Below are 27689 nucleotides of genomic sequence, written 5' to 3' on the forward strand. Positions count from 1 at the left end.
AGTAGGTTAACTGCAAAAGAAGATCTTTGTTTCATTCTAATTAAAAATGCAGCATTTCCTATTTTTATTGCATTTTTTAATATTAATTATTGGCAGAAATTTCATCACAGAAATATAATGTAACCAAACAATTAAGCCTAATTAGACCTTAAAAGAACCTAAAATTGATTTGTTATACTGTGTCTATTTTACAATTCTCTGTAATACAATTAAATTCAATTGCTTCAGTGAACTGTGAGATACGTTTTTCTGGCTTATTAATCGCTGGTGTTTTTCCCAGCTTCTGTTTTTATTCATTTTGTTCAGTTCTTACATTTACTGACTGAAATTGCTGAACTCTAAATGTTACATAATTTCTGTCTTTGGATTTTGTTTACATGTGACAAAATGACACACACACACACACACACACACACACACACTGGGCCTTTAGCATGACTGCAGGAAAGCTGAGTGATGCAGTTTTAAACATTTAGTCATAGAAGGGGCTGAGAAATACTTCACTAGTCAGTCTGGCTGGGTGGATGGAGCTGAGACAGATGTTTAACGCTTTGCCTGCCTGCACACACACACACACACACACACACACACACACACACACACACACACACACACACACACGCACGCACAGACAAAACCGTACTGCCCCTCCACACAGCTGTGCATGAGCTCATAGACGCATGCTCTATCTCCCACTCCATGATACACACATGCAGCACACACACACACACACACACACACACTCTCCAGCGGAAGCATTTTCCAGTGTGACTGACAGCAGTGATGGAGGTGAAGATAAGCCTGATTAATTGGGAGGATGGGTGGGAGTGGGAGGCTACACAGAGGCTACGCTGCAGTGCTTCAGCAATGCCTCTGTGGCATCGCGTGCCACTACTCAAATGATTTGTCAACACTGCTGAAGGACATTTATTGACTGCACCCATGGTCTCCATTTTGCAAAGCGGTATTTTGTCATAGCTGAAAAATGGCCCTCCTGAATCAACTTTGACACTCAGCTCTGAAGTTTTTTTTTCCCTTTATAATATCCCCTGTGTAACGTAAGAGAAGAGTCTGATGGTTCAGAGCATCAGACAGCCAAAGGTCAATGCAACAGACTGTCTTTATAACAAAAGACACATGTGGCTTTTGCTCATAATACATGGAAACAATGTCTTAAATGAGCCGTCTGCCCTCCCATTCCTCTCCTTCTTTACAGGATCCTGTGATAGAGCTTGACATTAATGCTACAATCCAGAGGGACCTCACACAACCTGGTGAATCTCAATGTCAGGCTTGAGTTATGCAAGGCTGACGTTACACTGGATATTCTACAGTTATAAATCAAATCTGACAAAATCTACGCTTAATTCTTATCTTCAGTCACATTCTTTTTTTTCCCTTAAAGGCTATAGTTAATGCATTACACAGAAAAAAACAAATTTCATTAAGTTACTTGTAACATTTATTTTTTAATAATACTGGTCTTAATATGTTAGGCCTGAGATGACCTCTTACAAAGACTGAATGGAAAATAAAGTGATGCCTGAAGTCTAACTGAGCAATATTACTCTATTTTTGGCTGGAGACAATGCCATTTACAAAATAAAACAATGATGAGGGCTTTGAAATCTCATGAGCTAAAAAAACGTAAGGTCGTCTTATGCAATATCAGTAACGGATGGACCTTTAAGTAATTCCAAAGATGATGGTTTTTATTCTACAGCTTGCAGAGCCCTACATGTTGGAACTGGAATCACAGTCTTAAGTACTGGTCAAGTCCATCGCAAATGAACTTCTATTTGTTTAACACTTTTTTTCCCTGTGAATGCTCTCGTCTCATACTGAATGAGGTGACAAACTCTTATTCCTCCTCCTATTGAAAAAAATAAAAGTAGCATAGGACTTTTACTTTAACGAAATCAGCACACATTTTTGCATTAAAAAAAAAAAGCACCAGAATGCAGGAAATTAAGTGTTTGACGCACCAAATTATCTGATAGAGAACCCCCAAACTCCCCGTTTTATATATTGAAACAAAACCTACACCCTTGTCTCTGTAGCTCAGGTTGGGATGCTGTCAAACGATTTTACAAGGTATTGGGTATGCATTATGGCTTTGCTTCGAATAGCTTCAAAGACATGTCTTGATTGACGAAAAAAGATCTGAACAAATACAGCCAAGAAAATTATTTGTCAACCTCACCACATCTCCATATATAATCATTAAGATGAAAAAGATTTTGTAATATAGTATGATATTTACTTTAGGCTGAGATGATTACCTCACACTTTAATGTGTACTGTAATTGCACTTAGTTTTCTTTAAATTGTTCTTTCTTAAACATATCTTCTATGATATGATTGCGCTGTCTTCATTGTTAGCCCTATCAACTCAAGATTTTGTTAATGCAATCTGCACTGTAGGAAACTTCTCCCTTCAAACATATGTTCAACAAACACAATCCAGTTGTGTGGTTTCCCGATGATTCAAGAATCCCTGAGAGCACTCATTCAAAACTGCAGGGAGAAAGACTGATATGGCAGAGCAGTGAGGATCCATTCAAATATGATTATAACTGAATTAATAGACATTGACGTTTGTGTTTGTTCCAATGTGGTGAACAGCCCAGCATTTCCTGCCAATGGGCCCATGGATGACACTAATACCTTGTAATCAAAGGAAATGTGTATAGCTCCACAACCATTACATTCAGATTTTGTCTCTCTCGTTTTCTTACTTCACTCTTGTTTGTTTCGGTGTAATGCAGATCAGTTCTGGGTTTATTTTCTACCCTCAAAGCTGAATCTTTTATTTGATTTGCGGTAGAGAGAAAAAAAAAAATCATCCTGGTGAAATTACATCCACATGGCAGAGGCTCTGAGCTCGTACTGTAGCTTGGTTGGCATTGACAACAGCCATGCCACAATGACAAAACAAGGTTAGGAACAACTGAGGAGTTGTTTTCCAAAACGCCAAGCTTCTATTTTAGGTAATAAATTATTAAATGAAGGTCATTACTCATTATGTTTAAAATATAGAGACATTTAGAGCAGGAGTGTTTGATTCGCTAATGCGCTAATATTTCAGCTCTTTTGTCACGGGTGTTAAGGAAAGCAGTTAAGATCAAAATTAGAAAGTGTAAAAATGTGAAATTGACTGATGCAAATCTATAACCCCTCGAGGCTTTGCATGTATAACATTGCAACACTTATTTTGTTAACTCACTCATATATGTAGAAAGGTTATATATAAATATTTATACACAACACTGACATTACAAAGTTGTGCAGCGCTCCCACTTAATCATTCATTGTGTCCTCTTCACCTCAGGATGTGGTTGACATGCCAAGAAGGGATCTAGATGCGCTCTCATATCTATCACTGAGCGACTTTTCTTTCTTTTTCTTCTCTAATGCCTGTGAAGACAGTTCAGCCTCAGGAGAGAGGCGGCTACGTTTTCACCTCTTCCGAAAGCAGAGGGGGGAATTAACCAGTTGAAAGGTTATGTGGTAAGTCAACATTAGCTTTTCGGCTTACCTCAGTGATTGAGCCCTGTAATTATATGACACAACTCTGATCTGTTATTGGTGGAATCCTTGTCTCTCTTTATCCTTTAACTTTGACAAAATAAACCTCTGAAGACACTGGCTTTTTATGAATACATGAGTGGTAACTGCTAATTTGTTGTTGGGTCAGTTGTGCGCGTCCTCGTGGTGTGACGGACTGGGGGTGTATTTTACAGTCTGTTTGCAACATTCTGTTTTTGTATTCCCAATAACTCTCACTGTTTAGCATTTAATCACACAGAAATGCCCTGAGGGTAATCTTTCAAAAATGATATCTGTATGGGGAGCCATAGTAAAAGCTTAAAACTCATAGCTTTAATGGGGCCATTTTCTGAACTAGAGCCCCCATAATTGAAATTTTAGTGGCTTTACCTCATGACAATGCAGGCTAACTATACATCCTGTGCGGAGCTCCTAATCCTTGAGAAAACAAGTGCGGTCTGTACTGTTGCTAATATTTACTATTAACCTTAGAACTGGGACTTGCTGTCCCCCGCAGACACTAATCCACAATAAATCAAGGTCTTTTCTGTTAATATTTACAAAGTCATGAAATAAAAAGATTGTTGTCCATCTGGATTCAATAGAGGTAGAATTTTCTTGCTTATAGGACGCACAGTAGGATGACAGAAACAAGCCCTGGCATACCATAAAAAAAAATTTGTTTGTTACATTTTTTCACATGATGAAGGGACGTGGGATATTCTTTCAGCTCAGTGTTTACAGCAAAGTCAAAGATGGTATGCTCAGTGTGCTTTTTCTTTGTATTTTGACAAAAAGTCAAAGAGTCAGCTGGGGATGAGTTAGCATATGTGTGTGTGTGTATCTGTTTATCCAGGGGACTTCATGATGCCTGGTCAGCCAGTGGGCAACCAATTACTATTTTGTTTTTTACTACAATGAAATTCAAGGTTCATCCAAGATCCAACGGGATCCCAGCATGCAATGTGGCAAAAGGCAGGGTACATCCTGCAGAACAGGTTGCGATCCATTACTTATTCCAGTGTAAATACTTGAATGAAAGCAGTGTCGAAGAAACAAGTCAAATAAAATATAATTATCATCACGTATGTTATGATCATATTGGCAGTAAAGCCAGTAAATACAGAACACACGTCAGTACAAAGTTAAGCGAAGTTTAGGAAGTGTTTGTCTTGTTGAAGCTTACGTTAGTTCAGATTTGCCACAGCAGACAGTGTGCAGTCAATCGACAACCAGCCATTGTCTGCTTGTACTCCATTACCTTCTTGCTGTTGAACATAGCTCATTAAATCTAAACTTTTCCATACCACTTGTCCCAGTAAATAAAGTTGTTGTTGGTGCACGCTGCCTTCATGATCTCCCTTCTCTCTTTCTCTCTCCCTCTCCCTCACTCACCACGCAGTGTTCGGAGGTAATTGAAAATGTGATCCATGAAGTCACAAGTGCAATTTAACTCAAAGCCTACCCCATGTTAGCGCTTCCACTCGTAACAGGTCAAAGAATGAAATTAATTTTTAAAAAGGCGACCCATGAAATTGCACTATGATAGATGGGGTGTAAAAGCAATATTTTAATACATTTATGGCTATATATTTTCCATCCCCCTTGACGTGGAAACACCACTCCTCTGTGTTGAAAGATGGAGTGTTATTTGAGTTCATTTAGAGAATGAGGGGAAGTGTAGTATCAGTAGGGTACATATTAAGTAAAAGAATATGTTCTTGTGAGAGAAGAACTCGTGCAGTAGCATTTAAACCCCTTCACTCTTCACTCATGCAAGCTCATTTAATTTGTATCTCCAATGTGTTTTGTTCAGGACCAACTCCTTATCAATCACTGGTAATCAAGGGGACCAATGACAGATATTTACAACGGATATACATTTGAATTTAGATTTAGAATGACACAAATCCCACGTTATTAGCATAAGCCTATGACATTACATTGCAGAAATTAGCCTAGCAGCTACCAGAGTTTTTGTAACAGTGACTAACATGATGTTGACTCATATGAAAGAGCCCGTGGTGGGTTGAATGCACACTGGCAAGTCTGCACTACAATGGTCTGGTGTATGAAATTTCTGTATTGTCAGTGATCAACTGTGTTTACAGTTTATAAAGTAGGATAAAACTTGTCACATCAAGACTACTATTACACTAACAGCAGAAACACAGAGTATATTTATCGGCTATCAGTCGGAAAAATAAAGATTCTGATTATTGTAAAAATACTGCTTATTGCAGCTGATAATCAGCCATGCCGATAAGCGGTCGATCCTCAATATAATGACAACATGCAGTGCAAATGCAGGTAGGAATGGTGAGGTTTTTAAGTTGAGTACCTGTCATATCAACACTCATTCAAAATGTCTGCTAACTAGCTGCATTTTACTCCATGCTGGTGCTCATGCACAGCCTCTACATGAGGGTAAGTCAAATGTCAGAGGGTCCAGGGGGAAAAATCAGCAATTGGTCAGTCGTGTCGGTTGAAAACAAAAAGGCCCAAGTGCGTCAGTGAGTAAGCATGACATATATAAGTATAGCACTCCACATCTGGGACCATTTCAACCTCTTAAGTTCACCTGCCGAAAGAAAGCTCTCCAAAGCAGTGCTCCTATTCTTAGCAACATTTCTGCATACAGGGCCTGGCCAGTACAGTAAAGCCAGAGCCAATCTGCAGCACAGGCCTCTCAAAGGTCCCTCACCAACTGTCACCTCCACCCCTCAGAGAGGAGGCGAGGGCGATGTGGAGGATTCTGGAGGATGACCGAGGTGCTAAAGGGGCAGCTGTCTTCGCTTCGGTCCGAGTCCTCTGACCCACTTTCCCACCTCTTCCACCTCCTGCAAATTCCCCTCCGCCATCTCCTCTCCCGCTTTCTTGCTCAAGATTAATGGTGTGAACCCAAACCTGCTGGCAAACTGGATGTAAGGAAGATGTCTGAGGTGAGGCCTGACAGAAGTTTGGAGAGCAGGATAGGAGCGCTGTGTGGTTGTGTATGACCACTTTGTGCTCAAATAAATATGGCAGGTCCGTGGGGAGTGTCCTTACGGTGAAGACATCTTGTCGAAGGAGCGAGCGAGGAGCTCATATTTCACTCTCTCCGAGCTGCCGAGTTCTCTGTCTTTCACTCTTTCCATGTCTCCGCTGCGGTGCCTTGAGGGGGAAAAGGCAAATTCTCAAGGCCTGAAAGTATGTGAGAAGACTTGGTTGGACAGAAGTTCAAGATGTCATAAGGGAGAAGTTGTGTTTCGACATGAAGTCTTGTTTGTGCTCATCAGTAAACCTGTCAGGAGGCCGTTTGATGTCGTATTTGGGTGATGTCCTCGGGCGCTGTGTTTGTGTTAGCTTCCATATGGATTAGCTTCATATAACATGGCCAATCCATTGGAAGAGGCAGCAAACTCATCCACAGTCTCTTACATTCACATATATTCCTACGCACAGGAAAAAGGTGCCCTCACCGGGATTGGAATTAATGACAAGGTCCAAGAGGAATTCGTCAATATAATTACTCCGCAGGGGAAAAAAGTTTTCTACAGAGCAGAATGTTTCTCAAATCACCACCATACCTCCACCTGCATAATTGATAGAGTCCTCATGATTAAGCTAATGAGGCTCAGAGCTTAAGCCCTATCCAACAGCCCCTAATTACAAATATGTAATATCCCCCCTCCGCTTCAATTAGCATTAGAACAGAAGGTTAAGAATCATTCAATATTCATGCGGACGGTGAACTTCAAGGTTAAGGAGACTGGTCATTTAACCTCAGCTTTAAAATAAAAGTCATTTTCCTTAATTGTCTTTGATGAGAGCCACTAACTATATAGCTGTGGGAGGTGCTTCATCAAGTTTTACCCAGGTAAAAACGAAATATTATTGTGTTATAACCTTATTCTGCTTTTAATATTTAGCAGGGGTCTTCTTGTAAAAGCGCCTTAAGAATATCTGAAACATTCATATACTTTGAGATGAATTGCTGGGTTTTAATTTAGTGTTCTAAGATGTTTGAACAGCTTATAGGTGTTGTGTTTTTGCTTGTATTTCTTTGTTACCTATCACTTCACATATTTTCTTTTGGAATACCTGAGCCAAACAGGTGTGTGATGTAAGGTAGCCGAGCTGTCAGACTTGTGGAGCGATGGTTTCTGATTGACACTCCTGGAGGCGACTGGCGTAATGGTGCATCATGGGAAAGCTCTCTTCAGACTTGTAAGGACCTCTCTCTTATGTGATGAAGGCTCAATGAAAAGGGGATCAAATGGCAAGGTGTGCATGTGAGGGGATTCGTGTTTTGTGCAACATATACTACCTCGTATGTAGGAGTGTGTTTGTCCGACATCTGCTTTTTCTTTTCTTGTGACAGGTCAGGGTGCATTAAAATGTGTAGAAATGATTACAACATATCAGTATAAAGCAGTGTATGAATTCAGCCAGTGTTCCAGTCTAAGCAAGTACTACTGCAGTCATCATTTTTCATATTTACTACTCGTCTACGTCAAGTAGAGAGATTAGAGTTGCATGGAACAGGAGCTTTAACTTTGGTCTTGCTTGAGTCCACCTCCTCCAGAATGTGTCTGACCGTTGACTGGGGGTTTGACAGGGGACTGCATTGGCCTTGTGTCAGCAGTGGAGACCACAGAGCAGGGCCTGGGACTCAGAGACTGGGCTCGGAGCCCATAGCCTGGAGGCTGGAGGCCCAGGACTGCACCCGCTGGCCTAGACCAGCCCAGCCCCGCACAGCCTCGACCAACCCATCCCAGCTCTGCTCAGCCCCCCTCCTCCCTGTGGCCTCCCTGCACCTTCACCAGCTGCGCTTTTCTGGCTCCAGCTGCTAGGTGTGTATGTGTGTACGCTGCCCTCCCCTTCCAAACCCCCTCTTTCCCCTCCATCTCTTGCGTTTTCCTTTTCTGGTTTTCCCTCGTTCTCTTATTTTCTCATTCCCGATTTGTCCTCTCTGTGTGTCTGCCTCATCCTCTCTTTTTTTATCCTCTCTGCTTCTCATCCTTCCCTCCCTTGCCAGACACAGGGGTTGTAATAGTGCCCAGCAATTACTGAGTTGGCATGTGCTGCATTGTTTACTCACAGTCCTATTCCTACTGGACTTTATTAAAACACCATCTGCCGTCAGCTCTGGAATGGTAGAAGAGGTGGTGGAGGAGGAGATGGAAGAGGAAGGCGACGGGAGAAAAGCGATGGATTTGGCTTCAGAATGGAAGGAGAATGGCTGGACTCACGTGGAGAGTGCGGGCTGCCACGGTGGTCTCTTGTCGGAGGGACATCGAGAGTACATGAAACCGACGAAGCTAAATGAGATTTTTGGTGGTCTGGTAATGGGAACAAACTAAGTGAGTGTGAGTTCCAGGAGACAAAGATCCAAGTTTTCGGAGCAAATTATGCAAGGGCCTCGAAAGTGCATGGAAATGTGAAATTTGTAGAACATTTTAAACCAATAAAAAGTGTTTATCACCACCTCTTTGTCCTCGGCCCACAGTTGGGGATTTTCAGATCACGTCTGACCAAAGGAACATGACGGCAGAAGACAGAGATCCTTCATCAGGCCTGTCGATCACACAGAGCGACTCAGGTGCTAAATAGCATCTGGGGTAATAACAGCATGACCACACCTGTTTATGAACACTCGCATAAGCGCTCTCTCCCACACACACACACAAACACACACATGCACATATAGAGCCATGCTGGGTAATAATGCTGAGGGTCCGCCAATGTAATGACATGCTGATGGTTATTTCATTAGCTGTAATTTGTTATGGGACGTGCCATTTCAGACGAGAGCCGGGATTGATTGGATAGTCATTGAGAGGAGGCGGGCTGGACCCACGACAAGCTGGATCAATTAGTCAATTATTGCAAAGGCTTGGTGTGAACACTTCTGGCATATTGTGAGTGTGTGCCTGTGTGTTGTCAGGTGTTTCTGTATTGTTGTGTGTGTTTTACAAACTCAAAATGTGATGACTAGTGATTTTATTTCCCCCTGATATAAAACAAAATTAAGTACCCTATCTTACAGTAATATTCATAAGAATGCAGGAGAAATATAAATCCAGATATATATATATATAAAAAAAAAATCAAGATATGGCCCTGAAGGATGTCTCCCTGCTTTTCCTAAAATAAAGCCCTACATTACTTTGCACATTTTCATTTGAGTATCAAATCTAAAATGTCAAATTTTGCAGACAATAAGTGCCGCAAAAAATCAACTGAAATATTTGACCTCCAGTATTCGTGGCAACATCTGCTGCTTTTACTAAATGAGGCACATCTCAGTAAGGAGCAATGTCTCGTTATGTTTTGTAATTTATACCAGGCACTTGAGCAATCATTGTCAGGCTATTAGACTAATCACATGCTGACCGTTTAAAAGCCGACGCTGATCCTTCATGCTGTCCATACGGGGGTGAAGTCCAGCAGCTTACAGTGGATGTTCACTCGTGTTCCGGAAACGCAGATCAATGAGGCGGAAGACACAAGCGCACTCGCACAGATACACGTGTAAACACAACATACAATTATGAGGTCTTTCCTTCTGGATGCTCTGTGGTCGGTCTGCTTCACAGAACTCCAGCATTATTATTGGGTGCATATTCTGTAGGAACGCACAGGCCGGCTAAAGGAAGATGGAGTGAGGTTAAGGAGGGGCACTTGTTTAGGAAGCTGGACCTCAGCTGGGCTGTACAGTGAACACGGGGCCTCATTTGTGCATTGTGCACTGTAAATTAGCTGTGTGTCGCTGGCGATGTTCTCAACAGGGAGAATGTGGGCAGCGTGAGAAACAAATAATAAAAAATAATGAGAGGAGAAAAATCACATCCCACTGTAGGACTGAGAAAAACAGATTCTGTAGAGCAAGCCTAGTAGAGATCACAGCTGAGCTACATTCTGCCTTTCCTAATAAGACAGATAAATATGTGAGAATAATATTTTGAGGTCTGTAAATATTTGACACTAAACTGATGAAACAAATTCTTAATGTGAAACTGTCATAATAATCAAACTTAATCCCTTATATTTAAATTAATGACTACCAAAAAGGATTTTCTTAACTGCATGGGAATATCAAGCTGTATACATCAGTATAATTGACTTACATTCACCATACGCTGCTTAAAATATCATTTTATTGCAATGTACAAATATTTACTTTAAGGTCTAGTGTGCTGGATTTAGTAGCATCTAGCAGTGAGGTTACAGAACTGAAACTTCTCCCATGTGCCAAGCGTGTAGGTAAACTACTGATGCGAAAATATGAATGGCCCTAGAGCCAGTGTTTGTTTTGTCCATTCTGGGCTACTGTAGAAACAACATGACAACCTCAGTGGAAGAGGACCTGTTCTGTATGTAAGTATAAATGACTCATTCTAAGGTAACGAAAGACACAACAGTTCTTATTTTCAGGTGATTATACACTAATGAAAACATAGTTTTGAATATTATATACCAATTCTGCCAATAGATGCCCCGAAATCCCACACACCGACCTTTAACTGGAGGTCTTAATCTGATTAAAATATTAATATATTGTAGTAGTTAAACAGGCGAAGTGTGAGGCCCTAGACAGCATGTATGCATTTGGCATTTTATTTACAGCAGAATATAATATTACTGCAGGGGACTGACCAGAGTCATGGTCTGTTTTTTTATGGATAAGAATATATTCAAATGCAAATGGGATGAAATAGATACAAATGAGACATAGATTGGAAACAAAATATCTCATTTGAGGCACAGACAGTAGATATCACACTTGCAGTCATGAGTTATTCATGCATTAGAGATATTGTAGATTGACAGCACAATTATGTCAGAGGGTATTACGCTTCAGCAACCATGTCGTGCCCCCTGGACGGGCACATACACCACAGTACAGAGAGAAAACAGAAGGGCGTCTAAGGTGAATTCTCTCTAGCTGGAAAAACAGCAGTAGTCTGAATACTAAAAGCAGCTTGCAGATAAAACCGTGAGAGCTGTGAAAAAGCTGTTTCCAGTATTTGGAGCGACACCCAAGGACAGTTTGAAGGAGGTGTTAATTTATCGTTAGAGTGAAATGTGTCATCTTTTGCAGCAGTATTTTCTTTGTGTTTGTTAGTAATTGAAAATATAATAACTCTGTATTACTTGGGGGAGGGCATCTTGGACATGAGTGCGTGTGTGTGTGTGTGTGTGTGTGTGTGTGTGTGTGTGTGTGTGCCATACCACACAAGCAGACCCTCTGTGGCAGCCCTCAGCTGGTGATGTTGTCGGGGGTAGGAGGGTCAAAGGTCAGTGCAAGGTTCATTATGTCCTGCCATCTTTCAGCTTCCCCAGACGCCAACACCCCAGCAGCACTGCACGACAGAGAAATCAAATGAAGGATTATTGTCATTTAGAGACAATACATGAAGGGTTGCTTTGACAAATGGGAAAATAAGAAAACTACACCAAAATATTTACTGACTGACTGTGGATTGTTACAAAGGTCATTACTGTAGCTCTTAAAATATGGATAATTTTGATTATACATGTTATATATACACACATTGTTTTCTGATCATACTGTGCAATCTAAGCTTCTCAAATTAAATACAATTAACTAATATTAAATAACTGTATGAAATACTAAAATAACTTTGTCGAAAGAGATTCACCTGCTCCTCACATGGAAAATGAGCACCCATGCCGAGAGAGGATACAGTTACTGTACCGTTAAACACAGAGGTGTCGTGCACTTGTGTACAGTAGAGTGTAGTTATCTTTAATGAGAGTGAAATCACTGTCTCTTAAAACAACACACACTGTTTTATGGGTCACATCAGAGCTGCGTTCAAAGCAAGCATCCACCACAACAACAGGATGGACGGCTCACCACTTCCTCCTCCGGTTTATTTTACTTCCTCTATTAACTCTATTTTATTTACTATTAGGTTGTCATGGATATGGTGTATGATGCTAGAAGGTAAACAAACAGGGACGTCTGTGTCAACACTGTGATGCTTCGTAACAACAACAAGACTGACATGTTGAAAAATGTGGGAATTAATTTATTTAGTTAGTTTGTTGATGCTTTTTGTCAGAGGGATGTTAAATAAATATTTATTATTATCCAAAACCTATAATTTGATGTGATTTTAGTGCAGCACTAACGATCGTACAATAAAAAGAGACAATAAATCTGCATCATCATGTGCACCTTCTGTCAACTGTATCCCCTCTCCGAGGATGTCTTGTAAATCCACCAACCATTTGCTGTAAATGTGAAAGTTTATATGCATTCAACTTCTGTCATAAGTCCATCCCTGGTGTTCTCGCACCCCGTCAGCATTTCTCTCTCCTTTAGGAAATGGAGGGAGGCCAGCTGAGGCACTTTTTGTTACATTTTTATTTAAAGTTGTAAAGTGTTAGACGCAATTTTAGGTGAGAAACTGCACGTTAAGCCCTGGCATTAAAAACAAATACAAGAATTCAATTATCACTCGGCACAGTTCATCAACCGGTGCGACAGGGAGTTAAAAGTAACAAGGCTGGGGTGTCTAGCGCAGTGTCAGCATGTCTCTATCACCTCGGTGATGGAGAGGCCAGCTGAGGATGGACTCTAGCGGCCTGGGACATGTTCCTCCACCCCGATGCTCCCTCCTCTCCCCTCCCTTTCGTCCTGCATGCCCTGCCTCCTACAAGCACCTTTTGTGTTGGCTAAATGGGGCTGGATGCACCCCTTTAACTTTGATTTCCATTTTCCATTGTCTGCCCATTGACGGGGAGGGTGACTCCATCTGTGCCTGCCTTGCGTGGTGCCACCCTTTCAATAGGCATATGCTCCACATGTAAGAGCCCTAAACTTGCAAAAGAATGGGTGGAGGGAATAATGATATACAAGACGGGCCCCTCATTTCATAGGGAGAGAGAAAGATTGAGAGATTGAGGAAGAGAGAAAGAAAATACTCCATTCATCAATTTATTGTATGGCCCTTAAAACTCTACAGCCTTTTTATGTATATTCAAGAGCGCAGAAGAGATTACACAAAAGCGCCCACTGGACTGATGGCGTTTTAAATTGCGGTCAAGCTGCTCCACTCGCCTCCTGAACTGTGCTCAAAATGTGCACGTGTGTTTTACATGAAGGGAGACGCAGCTTGCCCCGCCACCGGGCACAATGGAAGCCCCACAGAACAATTGATAACTGTTAACTGAGGTGGCGCGCCGGGGTGAGTTTTGACTTGGAAATGTGCAATATGCTGTGAAAACAGCCCCTTGCGCTCGCTCTCCCCCCGTCAGATCTTATCTCCATGTGATAACACCACTTAAGATCTCATACAGTAACACACATTAAGTCATTTCCCTCTGCAAACAAACTGAAGAGGAAAGTCGGCGGAAAAATAGAAAGTGAAATTTGGTACCAGATTGTTATTAGCCGGTGGTTTTTCTCTTGATTTTTATCTACAAACCTGATTTTGATTTTCAATTTTTCTCTCATGTAAGGATTATATTTGTCTTGAAACCCAATTTAGCAGGAGAAAGCGCCTAAGACAGGCTGGGAGGAGGCGAAGCTCATGGCTTAATTTGCCTTCCATTCCACTTCTATTCATTTACTTATTCATTCATTGCCTCTTTCTCCCTGTCCATCAACCTTATCCTAATCTCTCTCTTTATCCCTCTCCTCCTACTCTTTCCTTGACACCCATGACGCCCACTGCCCCCACACTCACCCTAACGCCGTCTAACCCCGCCCCACAACGCTCCTCCTGTTCAGTTATAAGGCTCTATCGATTACAAGCCTGTCGTACAAAACGACCTAATGGAGGGTCAGCTTTAATGTGAGGGGCGGAGGGGCCCCAGTCTTGGTAGGAGCTGGGTCTGGCCTTAAACACCCCTTCTCCTTCCTTCTCCTCCTCCTGTGTCCCCGCTCCCTCCTGCTGGGCTCCACCTTGTCCCTCTTAGCCCTTTCCCATTGGAGAGCGGGGGCCATGAAAAATCAACAGCGGAGCCATCAATCCCCCCTCCTCGCCCTCCTCCGCTCCCTTTACAAGGCCCACCGCCGTCTGCAGCGGCTGCCCATGTGCGAGGGTATTTAGTGGGGGCCTGAAAGCTGAAAGGAGAAGCGCTTGGATCAAATGTGTGGAGGGGTGAGGGAACAGAAGGAGCCCTCTCAGGAGGGGTGCTGAGGCCCCGGCTCGTTTTATAGACTCCCCTGAAAGAACGTGATTACAGATCATTATCCAATTGAAGCAGATTGATGGGCTGGGGTCAAAGTAATATAGCTCATAGTGGCTCAGCGAAAGGGGAGGGGTGACAGGAGAGGACGGAGGGCAGCCCAGAAGTGTGGGGTGAGGTAGGGGGGGTTTGCAGACAGGGTGAAGATGGTATAATGACCGGATTGTCACCACCGAATGGAGTACGGGAAGGAGGGGGCAGAGGAGGAGAGGGAGGAGGAGGAGGAAGACCCAAACTTGTCGAATGAAAGACTGGGGCTTTTCTTTTTCAGGAATGAGTTGAAGTAGTACAACAAGCGCTGATGGAGAGGAGAGATGCTGGATTGGCCTTGTCACTCCAGAGGGCAGATAAAGAGACCTTTATGTTGAGGGGAGGCAGGAGAATTTGTCCAGGGTGATTTGGCTGTGTGTCTCCTTGTAAACAATGTGCTTCATTCTCTTCTTTTTTTACGAAAAGAATCGAGATTGAATCAAGAGTTGTTACAAAATCAGACAGCTGTTGGATTTTGAAATGTTGTGCTCAACAAATAAATGGTCTTTATACAAAAACACTAAAATGCGTCTACTTTCACAATAAAACTTATATTCTTAACTTAATGTTTAAGGAGTTTGAGGTAAAGCAAAACTCTAAAAATTATTATTCTTTCTCATATTAACAAGTTTCAAAAAGTTATTTTAAGCAAAGGCGAAGACAAATGTTACATTTGATTTTTTTTTTTTTTTTTTACACATTCAGTAAGTCAATTACCGCCGTCAGCTAATGCCCTGACCTCTTCTTTTTACGATCTTCCGATAGCTTACTTGCCTGTGTACCATTTGCCTCAAACCCTTCTCTTACATAATATCATGCATTACAATGCATGATGTTCCTGACCTTTGCGAGGCACTGGAAAGGTACATCTCTGATGATTATCACCGTTTAGCAGCCAAGAGCATGGACCCGCCTCTCTTGCCATTTCAATGTACATGTCAATGGCGAATCTGCATAGCTGTTGATAAAACCTTACATGACCTCATGTGTAATTTTAAATGAATTAAACAATAGCAGTGGCAATAATAGAATATGTTTTGCACTTGCTGGATGCCACAGCGTTAGTCATAGGTCTGATATGTACAGTTTTATTGCCAAAGGCTGTGAAAATTTTGATAGTCTGTCAAAGTGAATTTGAGATTGTATCTGATGTTTTGTCAACAAGGCTTCCTGTACTTTTGTGACAGTATACAGTAACTCAAATCGCTTTTTACAAGAGCACACACACACATTAATGCATGCGTGAATCACGCCAACATGCCACGAGTTGGTATGTCATGGCGTTTTATGTAAGTCTATGAATCTGATGCATTCATTAATGGTTTGTTAGCAGGATCGTGGTTCTGTAGACGCTGCCAGTAGACTGGGGTCTTGTGACAGGCAGCGTCTTCATCCACAATAGAGGGCTTATGGGTAATGGCTATGACACTGAATAGCCTTTTGATATTGGCTGAGACAAAGTGTCTCTAAATTTTCCTTGCTTTCAAGATTTGCAGATGTAAAAAAAAATCCCTTGAAGACAGCATGAGCATGTTTTAGATCAAGCTTGACATTTCATTTTTTCGCTCGGGATATTTTAAACAAAATGGATCCTAAATGATGCAGAACTTTGGGACTTTAATCGGACTTGACAGATGCACATGCTGTCCGTGTGCGCTCGGCATGCAGGAACTGGCACACGGCAATTATGGTGAATGTGCGAGAGCGTAAAGAAAAAAATCTTGGAGGTTCACAACTTGCTCAGTGTAGCCTTTGCGTAATTATTGGATTAATGAAGAATGCACTCATCATCAGCGGCTGTGACGCATAAAAGGGGGCACATACTGTACATTCAGGAAGCGCTTAATTCACCTCCTGCTCATTTTAAGACGTGAATTTGGAAGGCAAGTGCAATCACATGTGTTCAGGAAGCACACACAACAGCTTCACACACTTATTGCTCATGCTTACACATGCATAGACACGATGTTTTTATTTATAGCCTGTAATCCTTACCATACTGTTTTCTTAAAGTTACAAGCTGTGATTTGTGAGGAATTTTAGCAAGTGACTGTCTACTCTGAGAGACAGAAATACAGACAGACACAGAGTCGTAGGCTTTTAAAGCACAGGCAGCTAAAAGCCATGCTTCCTCTGTTTTCCGCCAGTCTGGGAACTGACACTGAGCAGACTGACCCATGTGATTACATCCTCACAGAGAGAGCGTGTGTGTGTATGTGTTTGCATGTGCAGATGTACTGTCTGCATGTGTGCGCCTGTGTTTTGGCTGCACACTTTCTTTTTTGTTTTTTTCACGGGTGTTGTGGAAAGATAGCGGGTGATTTGTGTGTGACTCAGCCCAGCTTTGGGGAACCAGCCACACCAGGTGGATCTGATTGAAAACATTGCTGGATGACCGCGATGAAGGGAAGAGAAGATGCTCTCTTGATATCTGAAGACCAGCATTCGGAGATTGTCTGCATTTTTAAGAAAAAAGTTACTTCACATTCATTACTCAATGTTAAAAACTCTATCCTGAAGGAAGAACTTCGAAAATGTTCCATAGTTTCTCTTTCATGTTGGCAACCATTTAGTGGGAGTATTTGTAATTCTCTTCAGTTGGTGCCTATCTCATCTCAGCATGAAACCCTTGATTTGTGTTTGTGCTGGATATTCATACAGGCAGGGAAAAAAATGATCAAGCGCCAGGCATCGCTATAGGTCAGACTGTAATTGCAAATTCTTGTGGATTAAAGCAATTGATCTTTGATTAAACTGCTCTGTTACATCTCACAAACATCTTTGATACTGACCTCTTTTTCCAACATTCAAACAGAGTCATGAATGGTTCTGTAAACTGTGAACTTCACAGCTGCTTTTGCTGTTAATTTACCTGAAAACAAAGTGATGAAGATGGTCACGAAGCAGTGCTGGACCTAGCAGATTCAGTATTCAGTATATGTATTTTATTTAGAAATCACAAATAAACAACTATATAAGAACTATAGAAGAAAACAGAATGTGCAAATTTTGTCCTCTTTTTCTTTCTTGTTTTTTGAATTGCGCCCTAGATGGCTTTTGCCTTTTCATTTTCTCCTACTCTAATGCTCTCCACCATACCCATCATCACTCACTGATGAACACATTAAGGTGAACTACATTGTCAGGATTTGCATTGGGGGAGGATGGCCCCTTCAGGGTGGCACCTTGTGCAGCCGTCTATGCCGCCCACAGGAAGATCAGCCACTGTCACGAAGGCCGGGATTTTTCAAACACCTCTAGTTTTCTAGAACTGTTTCTGTTTGAGACATGACGACCTGCAGCATCATCAACCAGCATCCTGCACTCTGGATCAGAGCAGCATCTATATAACGTGTCTCACATTTTATATGAAATTGAGACATGAAAAAAAAGGATTCGGTCTTCATTCTTAAACTGCACCTCATTCTTGCTAGAATAAATGAAGTTATAATTTAAAAAAATGTCAGAACACAAAGTTAGTCAGTCTGGTAAGTCAATTAAACCATTGCGTAAACAAGTTGTCTTTGAAGACACCACACACTGTAGCTACAGCTCTGCGACCTGCATGCTAAACCCAGTTACAGGCAAGAGAGGAAGCCCTGACTCCCTCTGCGTTACACTTAGTCAGATAATTGGAAATGCGAGGGCATTAACTCCAACGGGATTAAGAAGGGGAATTAAATATGTTAATCCCCAAAATAGGTAAATAGCCTCAGTGATACAATAACCAATTTCTAGGGTTTTCCTCCCCCGAGGACACGTCTGCCTTTGAACGCATCACGCTCACACACAACCACGCACAAATACACACTCACGAGCAGAACTGCACTAGTACACACTTGCGCATAAACATGAACGCGCAGATCTTGCACGGGCGAGCCGGAGAGGGAGTCTCGAGTGTTCCGGAAAGTTCTCCAAGGTCATGCCTGTGGTGTCGTGTGGCCCTGTGGCTGACTCTTGAACCTGTTCTCCCAGGTCTGCCTCTTTGTTCTAGAGATCATTACCTCTGTCGCTCCGCTCTGCTCCGCTCCCCTCCCGAGACCGCTTTGTCGCCATGTGTTCATCTGCCTTGTAATTATAGCACGGTCCTGGATGTCACGGTTTAGGGACTCTGCCTGGGTGTGAGTGAATGTGTGCGTGTCAGGGGGGACTGAGTGCGTATGATGTGTGGCTTATATTGTGCTATTTATGCATGAGCGTGTGGGAAGTGTGTGTGTGTGTCTGTGATGGAGCGTGGACAGTGGTGTTTACGAGTGGACAGTGGTGTTTACGAGAGCACAGTGTGTATATAATTTCAATCACCAAAAAAAGGGGGCATCGTAAATTGAATGTAGTGCACTTTCTCTTTAAACTATTCAAGCAGAGGCATCGCCTTTGGAGATGGCAACAGAGCTGGATTTTGATGAGCTACTGTACTTGTGTGAGGGACATGAAACAACTGAATAAAAAGTGTATATTCAAAACACTGACACATAAATCATCAGTGCCGGGGCATCAGTCGTGGGCAAAAATCAAGTTAAAGTTCCCCACTGAGTTCAAAGTACATTTTTACACACAATTAGTGGAGTACAATTTCTGTTGGAACGGAAGCGTAGCAGAAAAAACCCAAGGTCAATTGCTGATCGCCTCTGAGAAACATTATTTTTATGTCTCTGTGTGTCCAAAGATGAATGTCTTAGAGGGGAAGAGAAAATAAGAAGGAGAAAAGAAAACATTAAAAGAGAGAAGTCAATCATTCAAGAATGCAAGACCGTAATGCACCACAGTCAAATTCAATAAAGTCATTATTCCTGGCTTAGCCATAGCAATAGTATTTTTCCTGGATATCCTATACCGCTTATCCCAATTCCTTTCTCTCTGTCGCTCTTTCTCTTTCTCTCACCATTCCTCTTTTCTCAGTTCTGGCTACAGGGCATGTAGGATGGCATCAATACTCTCATTTCGCAACATGAAACCCTCTATTTACTCCAAAGATTCATCTGTGATGGATGTCATTCCGCGACGGCTACCTCCACAAAAGGCAGAAAGCAGCTTCATCATGCCAAACCTCCGCGTATTACCCCTGACATATTCTATTAGGCCGATTACACATAATGATGCCAAATAAGCAGCGAATGAAGAGCTGGGGAGTTATCGCTGCCCCCCAACGGAAAAGAGGAAAAAAAATGCTCAGCAAAGTTTCTTATCTCAATCCAGCTGAAGGAAGAACCACACACACACACAGTCCAAGCTGCACTTATCAGTCATTAGGCATTTAAATGCTTGCCCAGAGAGAAATTAGATTTTCTGAGGAGTTAAGAAGATAACCAGTGGCACACTCTTAAAAAGGATGTAGCACTTTCAACACATTTGAGCGGAGTCTGAGACAACACACTTACTCAGTGGCTGTAAGTCGCAGCAAGGAATATTACTGAAGCATGTGTTGTGATTAATACAATCTGAATCAACAAATAACACAAGATGAGTTCCTTAAATGCAGCATATTATTACCAAATGTAGAAGAAAAGACTTAAAGGACACTAAAGCTAACAAATTACACACTTATTCAGTTTATTGCCCCAAAAAAGGAGGTTAGGTTTTATGTTCCATTCGTTAGTTTGCGTGCTTGTTTGTTTCAGTAACAGCAGGGTGTCTCAAATCTACTTAACAGATTTCAATAAAGTTTTGTGGAGTCATGGTCCAAGGAACAAGTGATTATACGTTGGTGCAGATCAAGATCCAGGAGTTTTTTAAAGGGTTTCCTAAAAATGTCAGGTACTGTTGGGTTTTTTTCACTGTGAATTTCACCTCCTGGCACAAGTGTCATGTGAATGTGCGTCACAATATGTTAACTGTTCAGGATCAGGATCCAGATGCAGATTGAAATTTTTTGAATATTTTCTAATTTTAGACACAAGATATGGAGAGGACTGCAATGTTTCCTTGTACAACAGTTAGTATGATATCTTACAGAAAGTTACGCACTGGATTTGTGTGACATCATATGAATTGGCACCGTAATACAAGGCTGTAGGTTTTCTTTCAACAAGGGAGGGTACACATATGAAAGAGTGGATTTGGGGGTTCTCTGCTAAACAAAATTGAGCATCAAACACTTAACTTCCAGCATTATAGTGAATTTTTATGCATCCATATATGCCTTGCATCAATTTATAGTGTAAATGTCTTGAATTTTCCATCCATTTTCATTCATTCATTCATTCTAAATCTTTAGAAGGACGTGTCCAAATCTACACCTGTGCCATGATATCTTCCAAATTAGCTCCCTACTGGTTAGGTTTGATTTAGGAAAAATATCATGGTTGGGTGTTGTCATGTTATGTACTTAACGTGATGTGACAATGTAATGTAAAGAGATGTTACGTACAAACGAAGAGTAAAATAACTCAGCATCATCTTTTGGTTTCTCGCAGGACACAAACCCTGGTCTCCTGGGTAAAAGTCCTATGTCTGCTAGAGCTCTCCATCACCCTAACCACCTCCCTATGCAGACTTTGTTGCTCTTTATACCACATCACCTGACTTCTCATCATATGACCAATGATAGCCTGCGAGGCATACATGATCTGATCACAGCCTCATAGCAATTACGTGGGTTATGTACGAATTATAGTGCATTACTTTTAGTAGTTATAAGTACAAGCTGTGAATGAGGACAGCCTGAGGATTGTGCAGTCTTGGCATAGATATACATCTAAAACGATAATTTTAGTGGGATTCAAAATGGGGGTACAGGGACCCCCATGTCTTGGGGGAGTTTCAGATCACCAGAGACACTGTACCAGAATTTCATTTTAACCTAATAATTCTAGCATTATCTGTGCTAAACCATGAGTATGCAATGATATGTGTCCATGTCACTACTTAATAAACTTTATCCCATCAAAAGCAGTCGATTGCACTACATTTAGCTACATGAGCATGAACAGAAATCCTTACATAATGCAATAACTAAATCTTATGAAAAGTTTGTTGTGTCTGTGTCGTTACCTCATGAAAAAAAGCACTGAGCTAATAAGTTTTTCAATTTACCAGATCATTCCCACTTCCTTAAAACATGGTGTATTGCTAAGTAGTTGGGTGGGACTTGACCAATGAGTTAAGTGTGTCAGTGTTCTTGGAAGAAGTGTGTATTTGCTGTACATCCTCCCTGCTGATAACTACAGCACTAAAAAACAAGGCCCCAGCTAACACCACCTCGCCCATCACTCCAGGCTCAGTCGTTGCCAGTGGAACAAATTGCAGAGCATTTACTAAACTTTTATTAGGTTCACAAAACAAGATCCCATGCCATAGATGTGGGCGAGGGGTATTAATTTAGGGAAATGAGCACAGGGTAAATAAAGGCTGTCTGGTTGCCGTCCTAACAGGAAATGCTATGCAGGGGACCGGTGAAGGAGGTGGGGGTGAAGATGGGGTTGGGGTAGAAGGGAGGGGGGAAACAATTATGACCTCATTTAATAGTCTCTCTCTCACTCAGCTCCCAGGCAGAGATCGGAAAGGAATGCCCAGTTTCAAAACCGCAAGTCACCTCTGAACATGGGAGCATTTGGCCTAAGTGTTTCCTGTTGCAATAAAAATGTATGTCAAGTATGTGAACCGAAGTTCCTCTGTGCTTAAAGCCTGTTGAGCACACACACATTTACACATATATACTGCAACCACAGTATGTTGGTTTGGAATCGTCCACAGCAGAAATTAGTCCATTATGAACTGCGCTGCCATTGCCCGAGCACAGCAGTGTGATTAAACCAAGCATGGAGTGTGAGGCTCAATGTGTGTGTGTATGTTTTGGAGTGGTATTGTGAGATGGGTGGGGGTTACTGTGTGATACAAAGCCCATGCCGTTCTGGTGCCGGGCTCATGATAAGAGTTTGGGAAGTCGTTGCATGGTGATAGCCACGGGCACAAATGTGCAAGGGGGCTCCAAGTGCTAATTTTATTCATTTACCTCCCTCTCTGGATAATTGTTTCTGTCAACCAGCGACGGCTTGATAAAGGATTTCACGCCGCTGAAAAACAGTTACACGGCTACTTTGGAAGGTGATCGCCAGAGACGATTATATTTATCACCTGCTTTAATATCCATAGTGTGGTGTAAATTGATTCATTCTCCAAGGATCGCTGTCACAGGGAGCAAGGTGTGAAGAGTTCTGCACCCAAATAAGACATCTGACATTTGACACATGTAGCAATACTGCAAAATAAGCACTGACAAAAAGCATACGTGCCGGAATATAGAATTATCACTAATACTATTATATTAGTGAAATCACTGTCAAAATGTTGATGAAACAATTCTGCTCAAATTTTGTCTTAAGTCGCGTTTGAATGAATTCATTAATGTTTGTGATTAGATGACACATTTGCACAAACATGGTTTCATACTTGTCTGCTCACATTACGCTGTAATACAATATCTGTAAGCAAAGGAGTGAGAAAAATGGAGATTAAAATGCTATCTACACTGCCTGCATTGTGAAGATCAGCAATATTAAATATTAAAGAACACTATCAATGGACAAATTCTTGATACTAAAATGATTTTTTATAAATAATAAAATAGTTAAACTCTATTTTTGTATGTATTTCATGGTTAAAACTAAATTTTGGAGCACAATCACGTTAAAGTTGGTCTTCATTGTGACATCTAAAATCTGGATTACACACAAATTTTCAAAGAGATCAGAATAAAATCATAGTGATATTTCAACCATGACATTAAATCTCTATTTAGTATTGTTAAGAAATCATTTCCTTTCACATGCCGCCTTTCATGAACTAACCGCCACCCAGACCCAACGGTCATGTCAGCAGATTTTACGAGATATCTGTCAACAGCAACTGAAGCCCTAACACATTCATCAGCTTCGGCTAATAAAAAAACAAAAAAAAAAAAAACACTTTACAGTTGTTAGAAGTTGCCCCCGAAATGTCACTCACAAAGCTTTAAATTCCACAGCACAACTTTACTTCAGTTAACTGACAGATTCCCACCCATTGAAAATAGTGGCCTGGAAGCCTTCTTTCCCCCGGAGTTCAAAAACACGTCGCTCTGCCTCCACTCGGGGAAGCCTGCTTTTATTGGACCCTTTGTGGAACATCCTTTCTTCCCCCTCATCAAAAGAAGGAAAATAAGTCAAGGCGTAGTCGCATTTCCCCCCTCTTTTATTACTATTCTAATAATACTCCATATTTGTTCGTGCCTTCATCTTTTCAATGCACTCATTGAAAGTGTGTGTGTGTGCAGGACTATAGTGAGGCAGCGCCACTTTACTGACTGTACTCCAAGCCTCAGTGGGCAAATGCACTGGATGGAGAGAGGGGACTTCTTATTCTTTCCCCATACCTTTACAGCTACAGTAAGAGTGACTTTAACTGTGCTCATACTCTGAGTCACATCAATGAAAAGAGTGAAGGGAAAAAGCAGAGTCGAAGATAAAAAAAAATATCTGTCTGGGATTCCGGAAATAGTGGCTTTTAAAGGGAGATACAGGGGAGGAACAGGGATGGAGAAAGGGATTGGTACAGTTTGTGTGTGTGCATGTGTGTGTCTGTGGGTGTGTGGGTGTGTGTGTGTGTGTGTATGCAGACACGTCTTGTTAAAACCACTCTGTGTTAAAGCAGCCTTGCCCCACAGAGGCCTGTAGAGGTGGTGGTGGTGGTGTCTGTGGAGGAAAAGGAGGAGGTGAGGTGGAGCGTTTGGAGGGCAGTTTCCTTCGCTTACTGGAATGAATGGTATGGAGCAGTAGTGACCATTCATGCATGCTTCTTTACCTCTCCGTCTCCCCCTCTCCTTCCCTCTCCCTCTCCACTCTCCCTCTCACTCGCTGTTCCCCATTTGAGATTTTTAGGTGCAAGAGGGGGGGAAATGAGAAAGAGGAAAAAAGGGGAAGGAGATAAAAATGTGAGAGATAGAAAAGGGAAATAAAAGAAGGTAAGGAAAGAGAACAAAAGAGGAAACAAGAAGGTGAAATAGACCAAAGACAGAGAGGAGGAGAGAGACGCAGGACTGTAGTCACTGGGCCACTGGAGTTGGAGAGCAGCGCAGCGTGAAATAAGGGAGAGGAGCAGCTGAACCAGAAAGAACCCAGGCTGCTCATTACAAAGGCCTAGGCCTGACTTCTACCCTCCGCACACTGTAACACACACTCTCACACACACACGCACACACACGAGGATACACAGATATGCGCAGGACACAAGGAAACAAAAAGAGGAACTCACGCACATCATAACATATGCCATTTGGTGGATGCTTTCATGTGGGCGTGCACACACAGACACGCGATGTCACTCATGTACTGTACATCTGCAAAGTGGCACATAAACAGAAAGGAGCCACAGACAGAAAAATTAAAATGCATGTGTTTTTCTGTTTGTTTTTTTCCTGAAAATTAATTCCACTAACAATAAAACAAAGTTCAGCAAAGTATCAAGTTTTATACTTCGGCTGATAAATACAGAGAATGTATGCAAAGATGTAAAGAATGAACTGCAAGAGCAGTCAATACTAACTAAACTAGCCAGGAGCTGATTATCTGCATCTCCTTTTTTTTTTCTCCTCACATATCGACTCAGTGAAAATGTTACACTCGTCAAAACTTTGGCAGGCTCTCCAAAACCACGCGGGGAGACGGGAGAGGAGGAAGTCTCTCGTCTCATTGTGTGACCCTCCTCTCGCGTCGTGACAGCTGATGAAACATTTGGTGCAACTTGTTTATTTAGATTTGATTTCCTCCCCTAACATTTGAGCAGCTGCCTCTCAATACACGGTTCACAAACATCTCATTCAAGGGCACAAATAAGTGTGTCGCCAGACTGGATGATATTGACTTATAAGCAGAGAGCGTGAATCTAATATCACATTGCATCACTGTTAGTGGGATGAGCACAGTGCATCAGGAAAGGGCTTTGTTTTTTTGTTCATTTTAACATCTCAAAATAAAGTTAAAGTGTGCTACATATTGCTCTGTATTATAGTAAATACATTTTGAATTAAATATACTATATAAATCATTTATTGGTTGATCACAAAGCAAAACTTAGAATTATTTTTGCATCAATCTCTGACAGCAAACCATGCACACAGGAAATGACTCCATCTGTTTTAACAAATAAATTGACTCTGATACAGTATATTACTTCGTCAACATTACAACTCACTCTTTTATCTTTTAAACACACACTGGAACTGAGGGCCAGTAGCGGTATTCAATCCAGCAGGGAGATGTAAATATTAAAAAGAGACATATAGAGATGTAACAAGGAATGGGATGACAATATGCTCCTTAGATATTCCTTTACAAGTTCTCATAAGACCCTCTTTCTCTTTTTTTTCTTTTCAATTCAAACAGAAGAAGCTGTAAGCCAGTGCTGCAGTGGCTGCTGATAATCCCCCACCTCCCCGCTCGCTGCCACATATTCTGTGAAATACTGCCATCTCTTGGTGCTTTGAACGAGGGGTTTACAGACAGGGAGCTTTGGTGGCTCAGACGACTTCAATCATGTGTCAAAGGCCACTAGAGGCCACGTCTCTGTTGAGCTCAGTGGAGATATAAAATGTGGCTGATTATGAGAGTCATGCAAGAAGACCTGAGTGTGACAGACACATGATTGTATTCTGATTTTTTTATATGTATCGAACCATTGATGCACGTCAATCCTAATCCTTTCCCCAACTGACAACACGCGCACCATCTTGTTCCTGAGAGGGGATGGTATTTTAAAATACGAAAGACTATAATCTTATGGAATAAATAAAAAGGTAGGTAAACAATGACTAAAATCATTTATCATAATGTCATCAGTATGACCAAATTTGGGAATATTTTTTGGAAATTGCTTCACAATATTACCTATGCTCATAAACCTGTTAATAGTTTGTTAAACGCTATGATACATACATTTTTGTCAGCCATAAATTTTCATTTTTTAATAATTTAAAAGTGCTTAACACATCCTTTTTTGTCCCATTTTTTACTGCATATCTTTTAACTTCATTTTTAAAAATTTGTAGTGTTCTGTTGAAGGATCACATGGCTTTCTGTTGGCTGAGAAAATTACCTCATTTTGGTTATTTTAGTTAAACAAAAGCTAAAAACAGAGGCTCTCTTTCTTTCAGTAGTTCCCCCAAACAGTGGAAATGTATGGTTTACACCTGGTGGTAAAATAATGCTTCCCATTTATGCAGCTCAACACTGAACATAACACTGTTTGTCAAGAACTACCTAAATGTCAAAAACTCAAGTGAAAAAAGGAGAACGTGCATCCCACTAAAACGGTGACACAAATCATTTCTTAAGTGGTTGCTGATGACTGTGCCATACAGTCTCTGCACACACAGCAAACTGTGGTAACCAGTCACGATGCGGTTCAGCACGTTGCACGACTGATTCAGCAGGTTTTCCGAGCCGAGATAAAAAGGCTCGATTTGTGTCTGTGCGTCGAGGTTGAGACACGCAGATAAAAGCTACATCTTTCGAAAAGGGGGAGTGAGAGCGTATTTCTCTGGCTGCTTCACAGTATAGTAGAGTTGTAATTCAATACTCCCCAGTCAGTGCTTTGCAGGGTTTCTACAGAGGACTGTTGTGTTTCACAGAATGTATTTCCAGCATGGAACAGGTTGTTCATCACAAGGTCTGTTGATCTTAAACACACACACACTGAGCTGGGAACTTTGAAGTGTGAAAATAAACATTTTCACCTAACCACTAATCTTCTCTCCCTCTCTTTCCTCTCGCTTCAGCTCTCTTTCTCTCCCTCTGCCTCCGTTCCTGCCTTTCTCTCTCTGATCTCAGGCATTTTAACATGAGCTTCATTTACAACTTTCATTTCAATTTGTCCCGTTAGTCCATATGTTATTGTAGCGGAACCGGCGCCAGGGCCTCTGGTTAGTGAAA

At 41.6% G+C, this 27689-nt stretch overlaps 1 long non-coding RNA gene across 1 annotated transcript in view; it reads right to left on the reverse strand.

Annotated features, from left to right (window-relative positions):
- The window catches only part of LOC144458972 (uncharacterized), a 58579-nt gene that overhangs the window by 11901 nt on the left and 18989 nt on the right, over positions 1-27689 (reverse strand). Inside the window, exon 2 of the long non-coding RNA XR_013488302.1 lies at positions 11767-11897. This is a non-coding gene — a long non-coding RNA (uncharacterized LOC144458972). The remainder of the gene's footprint in view (positions 1-11766; positions 11898-27689) is intronic.

Source organism: Epinephelus lanceolatus, chromosome 20 (genome assembly GCF_041903045.1).
Source record: "Epinephelus lanceolatus isolate andai-2023 chromosome 20, ASM4190304v1, whole genome shotgun sequence".
In the NCBI taxonomy this organism is placed as follows: Eukaryota; Metazoa; Chordata; class Actinopteri; order Perciformes; family Serranidae; genus Epinephelus; species Epinephelus lanceolatus.